Source organism: Phacochoerus africanus, chromosome 5 (genome assembly GCF_016906955.1).
Source record: "Phacochoerus africanus isolate WHEZ1 chromosome 5, ROS_Pafr_v1, whole genome shotgun sequence".
NCBI lineage: Eukaryota > Metazoa > Chordata > Mammalia > Artiodactyla > Suidae > Phacochoerus > Phacochoerus africanus.
In genome coordinates this window covers 65,206,788-65,224,688 of record NC_062548.1, presented here as the reverse complement: position 1 = coordinate 65,224,688, position 17,901 = coordinate 65,206,788, and positions in this window count along the sequence as shown.

Here is a 17,901-nt window from a genome sequence, read left to right as displayed (position 1 = left end):
TGAACTAGGGCCCTTGAACTTCTTTGATCAGTTCCTCTATCTCAGAAATAATTTCTGAATTTGAGAGGAACCCATGGAAAATATTGTTTGATTTTCAAAAAAATACCAACATGTTTTAGTCTCCCCAAAGAAGTCTCTTGCTCATCTGCTTGTGTCTGTTCCTTAAATGTCTTTCATGTCACTTTGAAATGGTCACTTTGCAAACACACTCAGAACTAGAGCAGAAGTATTTACCAATGCCCTTTTCCTTTTAGCCAAACTCTCCTTCTTTTCACCTGGAACTTACTTCAATAGAGATGGCCATGAATAGCAAAAGAAATAAAATTAAAGGGCTGAAAGAAAAAAAATGAATTAAAAAAGATAAAGTATAGAGAATGAGGGGTGAGTAAAGCACATTTTTGAATTATATATTAACCTTAATATTTAGAGACCAGTGTCAAAAATTAAACATCAGTGTTGTAGTCTAGGCACTTCTAGAAATATCCCATTAATCTAGATTTTCCATTGACCATACTCAGTGGCACAAATTTTCAAGCAACTATGGCTCATTCATTCAAGAACATACACTTTCCTTTTTAAAATACTTGGAATTAAAATATTTTAAATACATTTTACATTCATCTCTGATTATAATATCCTATGTGTGGAGATTTAAGTTGAATTTTAAATTATGATTCTTTCCTAATTTTCTCCAAGGCAATATTTTACAGAGTTAGTTTGACAATGCTTCTAGCCTTCTCACCCCAACGGCTCTATGCATGAATGGTTTGACATGTGACCATATGGAGGCAAAGAAGAAAAATAAATAGTACTCTGTTCTCAGTGTCAGGAGATCTGGCTTATTCTAATTCAGCTAGCTACTGCCTTGAGGTCTTGGGTAAGGCCTTTCATTTTTTTAGGACTCTTTACTCATCTCTGAAACAAAGGCTGAATCTGAGCACTCACTATTCTGCCTCCACAAAGAAAGAATAGGAAATGTAATATACTGTTTTAAAAATATTCATAAGTATACTGACTGTAATTTTATTTATATAAATATTATGATTTATAATGACCTGTCATATTATAGTGCCAAATTGTCACTGCATATGGACAGGAGGACAGTTATTTTAAATCCATCACTTAGGTACAGAGAGATTGCTGATTTAATATTGAGTTTACAAAAGTATGGTAATTAGATTAAAAGTTACCTGCTTTTAAAAAAAAAAAAAGCAGTAACAATCAAGTCAGTTTGACAAATACCAGTACAAAGGAAGTTTTATTTTATTTTATTTTATTTATTTATTTTTTTGTCTTTTTGCCATTTCTTGGGCCACTCCTGCGGCATATGGAGGTTCCCAGGCTAGGGGTCTAATCGGAGCTGTAGCTGCCAGCCTACGCCAGAGCCACAGCAACACGGGATCTGAGCCGCGTCTACGACCTACACCACAGCTCACGGCAACGCCGGATCCTTAACCCACTGAGCAAGGCCAGGGATCGAACCCGCAACCTCATAGTTCCTAGTCGGATTCGTTAACCACTGTGCCAAGACAGGAACTCCCAAAGGAAGTTTTAAAACACTCTTCCTGGAAAGACATCTCAGAGGTCTTAGTACCCCTATGTCCCCAATGGATGTGTAAGATAAGGAGAAACATTTTCTGCAGCATAATGGATCCCAAACTGCCTGAGGGACTACTTCTGCAGAGGACTATTGGAGAAGCTCATCTTACATAGCTAGCAATTTGCTGAAATTGGTTGAAAAAAATATTTGAAACCAAGTTTTCTCAAACCAAGAAGTGTTATGTCCAACAAAATGAGTGGAGCATATAGAAATATGGAAGTTGTGCCAGAGAAAGCTTTGCTGCTACCCTTCCCTCATGACCTACTGAGTTTTCTTTTCTTTTTCTTTTTTGGTCTTTTTAGGGCCGCACCCACAGCATATGGAGGTTCCCAGGCTAGGGGTCCAATCAGAGCTACAAGTGCTGACCACAGCCATAGCCACAGCAACGCCAGATCTGAGCCATGTCTGCAACCTACACCACAGTGCCCAGCAATGCCGGATCCGTAACCCAATGAGCAAGGTCAGGGATTGAACGCACAACCTCATAGTTCCTAGTCAGATTCATTTCCACTGCACCATGATGGGAATTTCTTCCTTGCTCTCAGTTTCTATCTTTCCTCTCCCTTTTTTTATCTCCTTGGCTAACATATTTTTTATATTTATATAATATACACACACACACATGTATACATATGTGTGTATGTGATATAGATAGATAGATAGATAGATAGATAGATAGATAGATAGATATTTTTAAAAAATTAAAGTGTTACTTTAAGTATGGGGTGGTAAATGGTACAAATATTTTTCCTCAGTATTTCTCATGTTTGCAACTAATCCTAAATGAGTTCTATTAATCTTTTTCTTTTTTTCTTTTTTTGGCCCCATCTAGGGCATGTGGAAGATCTCAGGCCAGGAACTGAACTCTCACCACAGCAGCGACCTGAGCTGCTGCAGTGAAAATGCCAGATCTTTAGCCCTCTCCAAGGGAACTCCAAGTTCTATTAATTTTGATGCCACCAGATCACAATTTGAAAACCAGTTTTGCATTCAGAGTGATATCAACATCGTGGAAGCATAACATGTCCCTTGTGTTGCCTCCCCTTTTAACAACAAAAGTTCAGCACTATCTGCAAATAAATGTGCCTCTGCCAGGGTTGTGGGATCCGATACCATACACTAAGGGACCTGGGCAGAGTCTTGCCCACTTGTTCATTGGATAAAAGGCAGAGAGATCTCAATTCCAGCTGTGGACCTTGCAGTAATCTATAAACAAGCTCCAGCATCTCTGAGCCATGGTCCAAAAGCCACTGGAGTCACCCATGCAGGAGAGAGCCTTTGTGGAAGTCCGGGTTTCAGAGGGGAAATTCCAGAACTATGTTGGAGCCAAAAAAAAAAAAAAAAAAATCACAAGTTTGGATGCACTGGAGAGGACTTTGTCTGCATTACCCTCCCCCCAAGTTGGCAAAGTGAGAATTTCTCAGTCTGTGATTTCTGCTGCAATAAAAATAAAGAGCAAGTGAGTGAGCCCTGGGTTTCCCAGCTGTGGGGGGGCACTGCCAAAAAGCAGCCTCCAGAGTTTTTAAATCAGGCACTCCATCACTGGGTTCAGGAAGTTCAGGAGACTACTAAAAATCCTGTAGTTAGGAGTTTTAGAGGGCACTGAAGGATGTGGTTACTGCTGATAGGGTTGTGTATTCCATCAGGAAATGGGACCAAAACTTGCTAGGAAAACTTCATCCACCTGTCCTTCCTCCTGTTCCCCACACCTCTTTCCACTCGGTGACCCACTCCCTGTGCCTGCTCCTGAGGGCTGCAGCCAGGATGAGCTCTTGTAGACAGCTGGGGAGTATGTTCAGAAAACAAGCCTCCCTTTTCTTGCAGCATTATTCACCATAACTAGAACATAGAAACCACCAAAGTTTTCACTGACAGAAAAATGCCTAAAGAAACTGGTGTCTGTATATATGCTGTATACATGTTGTGGTACTTTGCTGTCTAAAAGAAGGAAATGCCCCCTTTTATGACAACATGGATGGATATTGAAGGCATTGTGCTATGTGAATTGGTCAGAAAAAAAGCAAGTCTGTGACCTCACTTATATATGGAATCTACAGAAGCCAAACTCACGGAAACAGAGAAAACAGTGGTAGTTACAAGGGGCTGGTAGTGATAGAAATGGGAATATGTTGGTCAAAATGTAAAATTTCTAGGAGTTGTGGCTCAGAGGTAACAAACCTGGCTAGTATCCATGAGGATGTAGGTTCAATCCTTGACCTCACTCAGTGGGTTTAAAGATCCAGCATTGCTGTGAGCTGTGGTGTGGGTCACAGAAATGGCTCAGATCCCACTTTGCTGTGGCAGTGGCTGTGGCTGTGGTGTAGACCAGCAGCTACAGCTCCAATTCGATCCCTAGCTTGGGAACTTGTATATGCCACTAGTGTGGCCCTAAAAAGACAAAAAAAAAAAAAAAAAGTTTAAAATTTCTAGTTAGAAGATGAGTAAGTTCCAGGGAGCTAATGTAGAGCAAGATGATTATAATTTAAACTAGTGTATTATATACTTAAAAGTTGCTAAGGAGTAAATTTTAAATATTCTCATCTCCAAAATAAATGGTAATTATGTGACATGAGGAAGACATTAGCTGACACTATGTGATAGTCATTTTGCAATGTATCTGTCTATCAAAGGAACATCTTAATCTTACACAATATCACATGTCAATTACATCTCAATAAACCTGAAAAAACTAGAATATTTCAGTTTGAAAATTGCTTATAATACTTAATTTTTAATATTTTTTGGGTTTTTTTTTTTTTTTTTGCTTTTAAGCTATAATAGTACTATTTACCACAGTGTCTTTTAGTCAGCCATTCTCAAATCAACTCTGGCCAAGAAACTAGTGTTCATGCCTCCACTAAAGAAATGATTAAGCTGGTGTATACTTTTAAACAATCTAATCAATAATTTACAACAATCAAAGATGTGCTTAATGAAAGAATAAATGGGGGCAATGTCATTTTGAAAAAGTGCTTGCATATACTGAGGAACGTAGAAAGTCATACACGTGCACAGAGCTGGACATGTCTTCAGAAAAGAGATGAGAAGACTCAAAGCTTTCATCTCTGGCTGAGCCTTAGGTGTTACATAAATAGGGAATGAAAACCAAAGCAGACTTACAGATGGCCTTGCCGAGCACTGCTGCAGAACCACAACACAGATACATCTGCAAAGACCCGGAGAGATGAGCTACAGCCTCCCACCCCAGGAATTTCAGGAAATGCTCATCAAAACACTCTCAGACTAGGAGATAACAAAATGGAAATGTTAATGACCACAGGCAAGGATGGATAGATGTAATCCTCACAAAAGTCCTTAGAAAAGTCAAGGAACAAAGAGCAGACCATTCCAAACTGAACCAAGCAGTGACAACGAATTCTGGGGAGGGGAAATACCTGATTTACAGAGTTACACATTATAATATTCAAAATGTCTTGTTGTCAAGAAAAACTTATAAAGCGTGAAATGAAACAAGGAAGTGTGACTTATTCACAAGACAAAAATATTAACAGAAACTGCCCCTGAGAGACCCAGACATTGCAATTACAAGACAAAGACTTTCAAACAACAAAAGCAGAGGGAGTTAGTTGCTGGTAGACTCACTATCCAGGAATGCTACAGAGTGTCTTTCAAGCTGAAAGGAAGGACAGCTTCTCAAGCACTGAGAAGACACAATTATCACTGGTGAAGTTTACACAAGTAAATAGAAAAGGCAGTATTATAATGTTTTTATTTTGTCACTTCACTGGTACTGTACTTTTGGTTTGTAATAGAGAATAAGCACAGAAATAGATTTGTGTTATGGCCCATGTGTGGTTTGGAATAGTATTTCTAGACTCAGAACAGGTAAAGATAAAGATGAGATTATTGAGATGATAAACACTGCCAGTGGGCCAACTTCCTGATGATAAGGGAGTGCCGACCAGAGCATGAGACATCTCTTTTTATAGCCCAGGAACAAAGGACAGAAGGGAGGTCTTATGGTACATTTGCTGATTGATTGAGGACGTACACTTGCCCATAGGGCTGGGGAGAAGAGTGGGCCAAATACTATTCTTTATATGGGACAGGAGTGAAATAGGCCATGTTGCTCAGGAGGGGCTCAAGATCTTTGGAGAAATTTTAGTGGATTGGAAGGGAAGATAAGAGCCTGGTAATAACATTTTTTTAAGGGCCACACCTGTGGCACATGGAAGTTCCTGGGCTAGGGGTTGAATCAGAGCTGCAACTTCCAGCCACAGCCATTGCCACAGCAACACTGGATCTGAGCTGCATCTGTGACTTATTCTGCAGCTTGCAGCAACACCAGATCCTTAACCCACCAAACGAGACCAGGGATTGAACCCTCATTCTCAGGGCCACAATGTCTGATTCTTAACACCCTGAGCCACAACAGAACTCCAGGGCCTGGTAATTTTTATCCCAGGAACATTGACATCCTGAGACTCTTTGAGTTTAATCTCGTTGGAGACACTTGGAGTCCCACAGATTGGACAACATTATAAGCCTCTTAGACCTAGGAGACAGCTGTAAATCACTATCCTCAACAGCAGAGGCACGCACATTCTTCTCAAGTGCACATGGAACATCTTCCAGAATAGGTCATGAAACAATTATTAATAAGTTGAGAAAAACTGAAAGTATTTTGTGTAATCACAATGGGATGACTCCAGAAATTACTGAGAGAAGGAAAACTGTAAAATTCAAGAATATGTGGAATTAAATAAAACAGTCTCAAAAAATCAATGTATCACAAAGAAGTCACGAGAGAAATTAGAAAATAATTTTATGAATGAAAACCACAAAAGCAAAGACTTATGGAGTGCAGCAAAAGCAATGCTCAGAGGAAAACTTATTCCTATTAATGGCTACATCAAAAAAAAAAAAAAAAGTTCTCAACACAATGATCTACTTTTATACTTTAGGAATTAGAGAAAGAAGAGCAAGGTAAGACCAAAGCTTGCAGAGTAAAAGCCATAATAGAGGTCAGAGCAGAAATACAGGAAATAAGAAAAACAATACAGAAAAGTGACAAAACCAAAAATGGGTTCTTAGAAAAGACCAGCAATATTGACAAATTTTTAGCTAGACAAAGAATAAAAAAGAGAAGATTCAATTATTAAAATAAGAAATAATAATGGAGATATTACTATTGACCTTCAAAAATAAAAAGAATCATAAAGGAAGACTATGAACAATTGTATATTAATAAACTAATGAAATGGAGAAGTTTCTGGAAAAACACAAACTAACAAAACCAACTTAGAGTAAATTGAAAAACTGAACAGACTTGTAACCAGTAAAGCAGTTAATTTGGTATTTAAGAACATCCCATAAAAAAGAAGTCCAGGACCAGAGGGTTTCACTGACTAATTTTACCAAATATTTTAAATAATGAACATTGATCCTTATCAAACTCTTCAAAAAAAAAAAATAGAAGAAGAAGCAATACTTCCTAACCCATTCTATAAGGCTAGTATTACCCTGATACCAAAGCCTTATAATGACACTGTAAATGTCTACTTAGAAATATATATAAATATATATATACATATACCTATATATATACACACACAACCTAAAAGCTGACACAAACTTTATTCTGGGCAAAATGAGGACTATAGCCTGGGAGGAAGCATTTCAGATAGCTCTGAGAAAAACCCCTCCAAAGGTATGGGGGAATGTCAGTATACATATGATTTACATGCAACCAGCACATATAGCAAGGTTGCTGCTAGGCTTCTTGTTACAGCAACAACTAAGTATGAGCAGAAAAGGGGGAGGATGGGGTCAGATGGCAAGAATCCATGCATCATGCAAATAGCAAGATCCATGAGCAGACAGAGAAAAACAGGAATCTCCAGACTGACAGGAAACCACATATTTGGGAGTGATAAATGTCCTGGAGACAGAAAAAGTATTGATTTAAAACATTCAAGAAAATACTAGGAAAATGAATCTAGAATCATATTAAACTGATTACACACAATAGCTAAGTGGGATCATTCTCAGGAATGCAAGTGCTACAATAAATGAAAATCAACCCATCTAATACAATCAAGAAAAAAATTATGGGCCAAATAAAATTTAGGCAAAAAATTTAAATGGACAGTTCCATTTAAAGCATATATACAAATGACAAACAAGTGCATGAAAAAAATTATCAAGATCATTAGTCATTAGGGAAATACAAATCAAAACCAAAATTAGATAAATTTCACTCTTACTAGAATGACTATAATTAACATTTTAAATTTAAAAAATGGAAACATAATCATATATTGAAAAGGATATGAAGAAATTGTAAGCCTCATACATCACTGTTAGGAATTTAAAATTGTGCAGCCACTATGTAATACAGCTTAGAAATTCTTCAAAAAATTAAATTTTGAGTAACCACGCAAGCTAGCCATTTTACTCCTATGTGTATGAAGCTGAACAGGACCCTGTAGGGCTCACCTGGGTACAAAAGCCTTTCTTGTCCCCCATTCTTCATTGAAGATAAAAGGTTTCAGCCTCCTACACGTTCCCTGAGATCCAAAGGACAGATTCAACCAGTTACTAATTAGGGAATGAGGGAATGCAAATAAATAATAATGCATCATGGGGCAGGGTCCTGGTCCCTCCTACAGGCGGAGTATATGCATAACAATCTGATACTTATATCTAGTTTCCTCTACAAGAATTAGGACCTCAATCCAGGTGGAAGATGGTAACTTCAGGCTAAGCACAAGCATGTGGGCTCAAATTGGTTGGAACCAGAAGGCTGATGAGTGAGATTGTTGCAACACTACCCTATTACTTACCACCAACCAATGAGAGGGAGGTTACACACTGGCAGCCCTTCCCAAATGTTGTCTGTAAAAAGTCTTCCTCAAAAATCATGAAGAAGATTGGGCTTTCTCAGCACAAGCTGCCCTTTCCCCTTGCTTGTCTCTGCAATAAACCTCTCTCTACTCCAAGCTCCAATATTTTGGTTTGTTTGAACTCGCTGTGCCTCAGGCACACAAACTTGGGTTTGACAGCATAGAGACACAAAAGGAATTTAAACAAAAACCTTCAAGAGTGTTCTTGGAAGCACTATTCACAATAGCCAAACAGTAGAAATCACCCCAAATGTCCATCAGCTGATGAGTGGATAAACGAAATGTAGTACATACTTGCTAAGGACATATTTAAGATCTTTCAAACAAATCGAAATAGAGTAACTATGGTTCAGGCATCCAAAAGGGAGCCAGGTGGCCCTTGTGGTTTCAGACATGTTCTTGCATTACTGAGAACCTGAATTTTCTGAACTGTATCAAACGCCAGGACTCACCAACAATTTTTGAAACAAAGTCTGGTAGCAGTTGCTAGCTCCAACCTTATAGTTTCAAGGTCTCCCCCTCGCATCCCCACCCTCCACCTTCCTTGACATTTATTTAGTTGTTTTGAACCTCAACCTTCCTTTGCTTGACTGGTACCCTTACTTCTTGCCAGCTCCAATCCTAATTCTCAACAAATATGTTACACAGAGTTCCCGTTGTGGCACAGTGGTTAACGAATCCAACTAGGAACCATGAGGTTGCAGGTTCGATCCCTGGCCTTGCTAAGTGGGTTAAGGATCTGGCGTTGCCGTGAGCTGTGGTGTAGGTCGCAGACACAGCTCGGATCCCGCATTGCTGTGGCTGTGGTGTAGGCCGGTGGCTACAGCTCCGATTCAACCCCTAGCCTGGGAACCTCCATATGCTGTGGGAGTGGTCCTAGAAAAGGCAAAAAGACCAACAACAAAAAAAAATGTTATGCAACATTTCAGGTTTTTTTTTTTTCCTTTATAAGCATCCCCCATTTTTGTAGTCCAGGGAATACAATTCATGTGCGTCTTAAATCTATGCCTCACTGAGTGCAGTTCGCACAAAATAAACAATATTTTTTGCTCTCAACCACGTATTTTTTCCTTGGAATTCCTGGTTAACAATGCAATGGAATATATTCAGCCATAACAAGAAATGAAGTAGTTACATAGTACAACACAGATAAATTCTGACTACATTATGCAAATTGAAAAAAGTAAAATAGAAAAGACAACTACATGATTCTACGTCTATGACAGACCAAGAAGAGGCACATCCATTGACAGAGCAATCAGATTAGCCTTTGTCAGGCACGGTGAGGAGAAAGGAACGAGAGAACCTGCTTAATGGGAACAGGATTTCCTTTCCTGGTGATAAAAATATCATTTCAACGAGATAGTTGAGATGACTACACAATATGGTGGATATAATAAATGCCACTGATTTGTACACTAAAAATATTTAAGGATTTCCTGTTGTGGCTCAGTGGTTATGTTGTAGAAACCGCAAAAAACCATGGCAGTGGAAGGAGACAAACAGCACCCGGAGATATGGAAAAGCAAGGTTTATTCAGCACCGGTGCAGGCTCAGAGGAGTCACCTCCAGAGTCTGAGCACCAGGTCTTTGTTCTCAGTAACTTTTATACACTACGAGGTCTTGATTTCCCCATGTAAGCATCCCGGACCTCCTCCCATCCCCAAGCAGAGAGTGTTCCTCCCTAAGAAACTGAGCAAGCAAGGTTACAGAAGCGGAACTGTTAAGCAATGCTGGGTACATGAGTAGCAGGGCTGCTGGCTTGGACATAGGGCACACAGTTTTTACATTATTACAAGAAGGGTGGTATAGTGATGAGCATAGCTGGAAAGGCTTGCAGCTGCCTTCTTAGCCAAGGGGAGGAGGGGGTTGTTCTTTAGTTAAAACTCTATTTCAGTTACAAATCCAAATAGTATCCATGAGGACACAGGTTTGGTCCCTTGCCTCAGTCAGTGGGTTAAGGATCTGGTGTTGCCTTGAGCTGTGGTGTAGGTTGCAGATGTGCCTTTGATCCTGTATTGTTGTGTCTGTGGTGTAGGCCAGCAGCTGCAGCTCAAATCCAACCCCTAGCCTGGGAACTTCCATATGGCACAGGTGCGGCCCTAAAAAAAAAGAAAAAAGTTGAAAATGTTATGTGTATTTTGCAATAAAAATGTTTGTTTCGAATGGAGTTAAAGTAGGAATTTTACAAAGGGAAATTCTTTTAGCTCTCAAAGGTGTTAATTAGTTATTCCTGTTAAAGATATTTACATGAGTTTATCAAACAGCATTTTGTTTTATTATTTTGCTGCTTCCTAAGTCAAGTCTTGAAATATTACATAACAGGTTCGTGAGAAATATATATTAAATTAGAAACTCCATCTGAAAACAAGCAAAACGACAAAATCAAGCTTATAGGATTTTTCTCCCAGCTTACTGATGTAGTAATCAATACCATGTGTCTTGTGATAGGCATTTTTATATCCTTACCCTAAACTAGGGAAAGTGGAAAGTGGAAATAGCAATGGAAAAGAAAATGGAAACTCACTGGGGATATTTAAACTCTCTGCCTATGACCTATCCTTCTTCCTTTTATGGTAGTAGAACTATTGCTAAAGAAATAACATTTAGAAACATTTGTTTAGATCAATTACTGAAAGCCTATTTGAAACTTTCTGTCTCTGAATTTAGGCTCTGGGTGTTACCCTACTTTTCCCTTCCTACATGACGTCTTTTTCCAGGCGATGGCCATTGACACATTCCTCTTTAGTATCTTCTACAGACTTAATGCCCTAAGATGTTAGTCATGTCCTAGGTATGACATTTCCTAGATCTGTACCGGCACCCACATCTGGATACTTTTATTTGTCAGTGTCACACTTAAGAGGTGGAGGTATCAATCTTAGTGATTGTAACCGTGTCTATTACTCAGAATTGCCTGGAAAGGTTTTGCTTCACTGAGTAAAGGAAGGGCTCCCACGGTGTAATTTTATAAAGAATTTGAGTACTGCTGAGCTGGCCGTTAAAGTCAACTCTGAATCTCACCATCCTCACCCGAAATCTAGGCTAATCTGCTTGCTATCCCTTGAGCAACATTTCTTAATATCCACCATCTGGTTCTTTAAAAAGAAATAGCTTCTTTTTGAAAATACCTTTAGAGTTTTCTCCAAGCCTCATCTGCATTACTCATTAAAAGTTAACCCTTTCTTCAGTGTCTCTGAAACCTATATAGCGTTCAGATAAATTTCTATCCCTTTCTCATTTCTTCAGCACATCAGAAGAATAAGTGAGACACTGCTTGTGAAGTTCTAGGGGAATGACCTACTGGAAAGTTATTTTTTTCCTACACAAGTGTATCTTTTCTTCCTTCCTTTCTCTTTCTTTCTTTCTCTTTCTCTTTCTTTCTTTTCAGGGGTGAACCTGTGGCATATGGAAATTCCCAGGCTAGAGGTCGAAGTGGAGCTACAACTCTGGCCACAGCCATAGCCACAGTAATGAGGGATCTGAACCACATCTATGACCTACACCATAGTTCACTATATGGCTGGATCCTTAACCCATTGAGCAAAGCCAGGGATCAAACCTGCATCCTCATGAATACTAGCCTGGTTTGTTACCACTGAGCCGCAACAGGAACTCCTATCTTACATTTCTTAAAGACAATGGATACCTCTGAGACTACCATTTATTCATACATTATATAATGCATTGCAATATACTGCTTGAATTAAAGGAGGTTCTTTTTAAATATGAGTTTCCCTTCTGCATCTCAGTCTTCCCTCACCTTTGCCACCCAAGTACAATAAAGTCATCCCTTAAGTTCAGGACTAGTATTTGTCATTATCTCAAGACTGCTGTTTTGCGTCAATATTTTATCAAACGTTAGTGAGAACTTCTCCAGCATATCTATTCTTCCTCTGATATTAAAAATTTGGATCTGCTTATAATGGTCTTATTTTCACTTTTAATACCACATCAGGCCTGTGCATTTCATCATCGTGAAGTCTAAGGACTGGATCTTACCATTGAAATGCACAGAAAACCTGTGCAAACAAAATGCCCTGTGCCAGAGGAAAAGGAGGGAGGCAAAAATAACGAGCACTTGTACTTATCCCTCCCACAGAGGTGGGGGGAGTACTGGGCTTCAGTCACCTAGCCAATTCAGGAAACGTGAATAGAAAATCAATGTTATGGATGTTCATAGTTTTATGTTATTTTCAAGGGGGCAGGAACTTACCAAAACTAGGATGATTGTAGTCACTCTCTCCTAAGAGGATATTGAGAAAGTTATACACAGAAATAAGAGCAGCAAACAAGATACTAAGTTTTATTATTTGAAGATGGCCTTTACAAATACCATTGGTAAACTTTGTGGACTCACTCTATGGCAAAAAAGCCAATAGACTCTCTCTTTTCCCCTCAGTCATGTCTAAACATTGAGCTCTTCCCCACTTCTGACTGACTCAAGTAACAAGAGATCTAAAGAGTGATGAAGATATGCACACACACACACACACACACATAAATGAGACTCAAAACAGAAGGCCAAAACTAAATAAAAACTGAAGGATATATAAATACTCAAAATTTTATGTTCTTATTTCATCAACCTTTAATTTCATCTCCCCAACACACAAATATATGTAGCCTGAAACGTATAAACTGGAATAATCAATCAAGTTCACTTTCTCCCTGCTGTGTGTAAGGAAGAAGGAAAGCCCTTCACATTCTAAACATTACTCTGTACCCAATTTTCATTTATCATCCTTCCACTCAAATCACACTTTCTCCCTTTTGTATTTAACTTGTATTTTTAAAAATATGTTTATGCTGAACATCTTTGGCTATACTTATTGACCATTTGTATGTTCTTTAGAATAATGCCTATTCAAGTCCTTTGACCATTTTAACTGGGTTATGTGGGGTTTATTGCCAATGCATTTAAAATTTCCTTTTATGTTTTTGGACATTAACCCCTTATCTGATACATGATTTGCAAATATTTTCTCCTGTTCCATAGATTGCCTTTTCATGTTGTTGTTTGTTTCTTACCATGCAGAAGTTTTTTTTTGACATTTTTTTCACTTGTTTGACTTAAAGCTTGTGCTGTTGTTAGATCCAAAAAATCGTTGCCAATACCAATATGAAGGAGGCTTTCTCTAAGTATTCTCCTAGGAGTTTTATGGTTTCGGGTCTTACATTTAAGTCTTTAATTTATTTTGAGTGGAGGAGTTCCTTGTGGTGCACTGGGTTAAAGATATGGCATTGTCATCGCAGCAACTTGGGTCACTTCTGTGGCACAGGTACAATCCCGGTCCAGGAACTTCCACATGCCATGGGTGTGGCTGAAAAAAAAAAGAAAAAGAATATGTTTTAAAGAACTTATTTTGTGTTGATATGTGTGTGGTATAAGATGAGGCTAACCTTATTCTTTTACACGTGGATCTCTATTTTTCCCAGCACCATTTATTGAAAAGACTATCCTTTCCTGATTGTATATTCTTGGTGTCTTTTTCAAAAATTAGTTGACTGTAATTTAGTTGAATTTATTTCTGGGCTTTCTGTTATGGTCCATTGATCTGTTTGTTTGTTTCTATGCCAAGTCTGTTCTGATTATTATAGCTTGGTAATATTTCTCTTTTTTTCCCCTAACCTTTGGTCTTAGGTTAACTCTGGGTAATTATTCAATCATCCTTTATCCAATTATTTGTAGGAAGAAAGAGCTGGAGGTGTAAATGTTGTTACCTTTATGCAAATTCTAATTATTAGCAATTGCAAAGTTTGTCAGCATCCCTCTTCATTCTTCAGTCCCAGGATTATTAGAACTACAAACTGCTGCCAACTAGCATGAACATCTGAGTTCCCTGCTGAATGAGACTAATCTTTGCAGAAAGACAGGTCTTGCTTTTAATATGAACCCAAGGGGTCCTCATTAAATAAAACATTAATTCTAAGTAGGTTTATTGTTCCCCTTGCTCACCTGCTTCCTGATGACTCCAAATTACTCATGTGCACTTTTTACTACCAATTGATGAAAGTCTGACATATGCACTGCATGACTCAGGAAGTTTTTTTTTTTTTTTTTTTTTTCACTTAATACTTTTCTCTCAAGCTCTGGGAATGAAGGTAGGAAAAAAAAAATCACAGGATGGTGAGGAGTGTACTTCATCAGACTAGTGTCTAGAAGCATAGGTGGGAAATTCCTCTAGATCCTTGCTTTAAACTTACGATCTATTTAGCACAGTAAGTCTGTGCTCCAACTTTGTAAACTAATGTAGCAAATTTTCAATGGAATTGTGAAAGTACATTTTCATTCACGGTCTCTGGATCAGGAAGAACTTGAATATGGATTTTTACATAAATCATGTGATTCTGAAAAAAAAAGAAAAAGAATATGTTTTAAAGAACTTATTTTGTGTTGATATGTGTGTGGTATAAGATGAGGCTAACCTTATTCTTTTGCACATGGATCTCTATTTAAATGGTGAGAAAAATAAGAGCTGAGTTGAAAATGACTTTAACTCCATAACTTTTCACTACTTATATTATCCTTATAACACAATTAAGTACATGGAAAAGGCTTTATGAGATTGTAAAGCTAGACAGGGTTGGGTTTTAAGAAAGTTGAGAGAACAGGAGTGGTAGCAGAATCTAGGGATAAGGGATCTAACCAGAAAATGCTGCACTGGGTGGGAATCTTTAGTGAAAACCTTGGGTTCACGAACCTCTGAGCCATGATGGGAACTCCCAAGATCCTTTATTTAGTGTCATGGAAACACAGTAAATTGTCAATCTTTAGTATTCATTGTTATACAAACTAATTTTTTCTGGATGAAAAGACAAAGAGAAGAAGGAAAAAGTTGATGATAAGGAATGATCTTAGAAACAATATAAACAAAAAGTATGAAAGAAAATTTACCATAGACCCACAGGCTCTTGCCTTGCAGTACTTGGATTGCTAGAAGCAAATTGAGTTCCATATTTTTCATCATAATGCCACTGTTTGCTTACCATCTTCCAACCAGGATGTAGGTGGAGTCTTTCATTTTTTCATCCTTAATGCCTAGCACACTGCTTGATACAAATGTTTGTAATAATATTAATTTAAAAGTTCATAAATAAATAAATAAATGAATAGAGTGTAAGGTTGGTGACAGGCTAAGGTCACCATGGTGACAGACTTCAGGTATGTGAAACTCTTCCCTCTTTGGTGCTCTCCTAATTCATGGTAACCTGTCCTTCTTTGTAACCTGACTCATCTCGTACATGACATTTCTTATGTTATTCTCTGTATATAGTTATTTCCATGTTTTAAAAATTTTATCTGTCCACCCTTAACATCAAAAAGAAAATCAAAAGCTCAGCATTCATGCTGTGACTCTAGCATTTTGAATACCTCATCCTTGCATGAAATTTTTGGTGTCAGAATATCCCATGGTACCATTTTTCAAGCCACGTAGGAACTAACAGATCATATTGACTGTGGGGAAAGTGATATAGGTGTTATTGTTTTGTTTTATTTTATTTATGTAAAATAAAATGTTGCACCTGTGACATATAGAAATTCCTGAGCCACGGGTTGAATTGGAGCTACAGCTGCAGACCTGCACCACAGCTTGTAGCAACACCAGATCCTTAACCCACCGAGCGAGGACAGAGATCAAACCTGCCTCCTCACAGAGACAACATCACGTCCTTAACCCACTGAGTTGCAATGGGAACTCTGTGCTTTTTGGATTGTGTATAAAATTCAATTTGACTTACAGGAGGAAAATTGAATGGGATTATTATAAGAATAACTATCACACATAAATAAATACCAGAAAGTAATATTCCAAAAATCATCAATCCACCATTATAAAAAAAGTTCTGTTTTTTTCTCTTTCCTAGTCAGTTGTTCCTGACATGCATAGTTGTAATTTCCTTTGCTTTGATAGGCAAGTTGATAACCCCAGCAGACACTGAAGTAGATTTCCTTTCTCATGTTTCCAGAGTGATTATTAATTCCCCTTTTCACTCAGAGAAATGTCCCAGTTTTGATATACATTTTATGGTCACTTTTGAAACTTTTAAGCCCTGACATTGAATCTTATATGTCCAGGGGAATTTCCTCAGTTTTCTGCTTTCAAGAACAGCCTGGGCATCAGAAGCCCATCATTGTATTTTATTTACTATCACTTTCATTTTTTTCTCTACTACCAGCACAATCAAAGTTCTGGCTGTACACAGCCAAACTTTTCTCCCATTTCTGTTAATATCATCAAGCTCTTAACAAAGTTTTCTTTGCAGGGTGAAGAAGAGTGGACAAGTGGAACTGCCCAATTGGCTAACAAAGAGCTCATTTCTGAATCTGTTGCTAATTGTGCTCTGGCTGACAAATGTTGAATTCCAAGGGGGCAGAGATGCAAACTAAAAAAATAGATGAAGGGCCTGTATTTGTTATCTTGTTGCAGTTGAAACGGGTCCAGATCTAATGAACAATTTATAATTAAGTTGCTCTTGTTTTGTATCTTTTCATATTTTCAGCTTGTTAGCACCTCTTTGAAAAATGACAGTTTATGAAGCCATTGCCTGATGCACCTATGAAACTTACCTTTACATTTCAAGCAAGCCTATTCCTAGGTTTAACATCCTGTGATTTGGTGAACTAGTCAGGTTCTAAATTTTTATTTCTTCTGGATTTTCTAGATTATTTGTATACATGATCAAATTTCATACTTCTGAAAGGAGAAGGGCAAGTTTTTCACCTGTCCTTGACTTCTCTTCATTTCTTTCATCCCTAGGAAAACTATTCTCTTCACTTTTCTCATCTATGTTAAGATATTCATTCATGCAATAATATTTTAACCTCCTAACATGTGACAGATATTGCTTTCTATGTATAGACTCAGCAGTGACCAAAATAGGAAGGATCCTGCTCACTTAAAATTTGCTTTCTTGGAGTTCCCATTGTGGCGCAGCGGTTAACAAATCTGACTAGGAACCATGAGGTCGCGGGTTCGGTCCCTGCCCTTTCTCAGTAGGTTAACGATCTGGCGTTGCCGTGAGCTGTGGTGTGGGTTGCAGACGCAGCTCGGATCCCGAGTTGCTGTGGCTCTGGCGTAGGCCGAGGGCTACAGCTCCGATTAGACCCCTAGCCTGGGAACCTCCATATGCCGTGAGAGCGGCCCAGGGAAATAGCAAAAAGACAAAAAAAAAAATTGCTATCTTTTGTGTTGAAAGGTGCAGTGGGGGAAGGGAGATCATAAATTAACAAATAAATAATTTCAAAGAGTTTCTGATAGAGATGTGATCAGGAAGAACATCACGAAGGTAGCAGGATAAGGAATAATTACATACCTCAACAAGAACATTTAGAAACCACCACAGGTGAGTTAATGAGATGTGTTTACATATATATAATTATATTATATAAAATATATATTACATATAATAAATATATATATAACTTCCTAG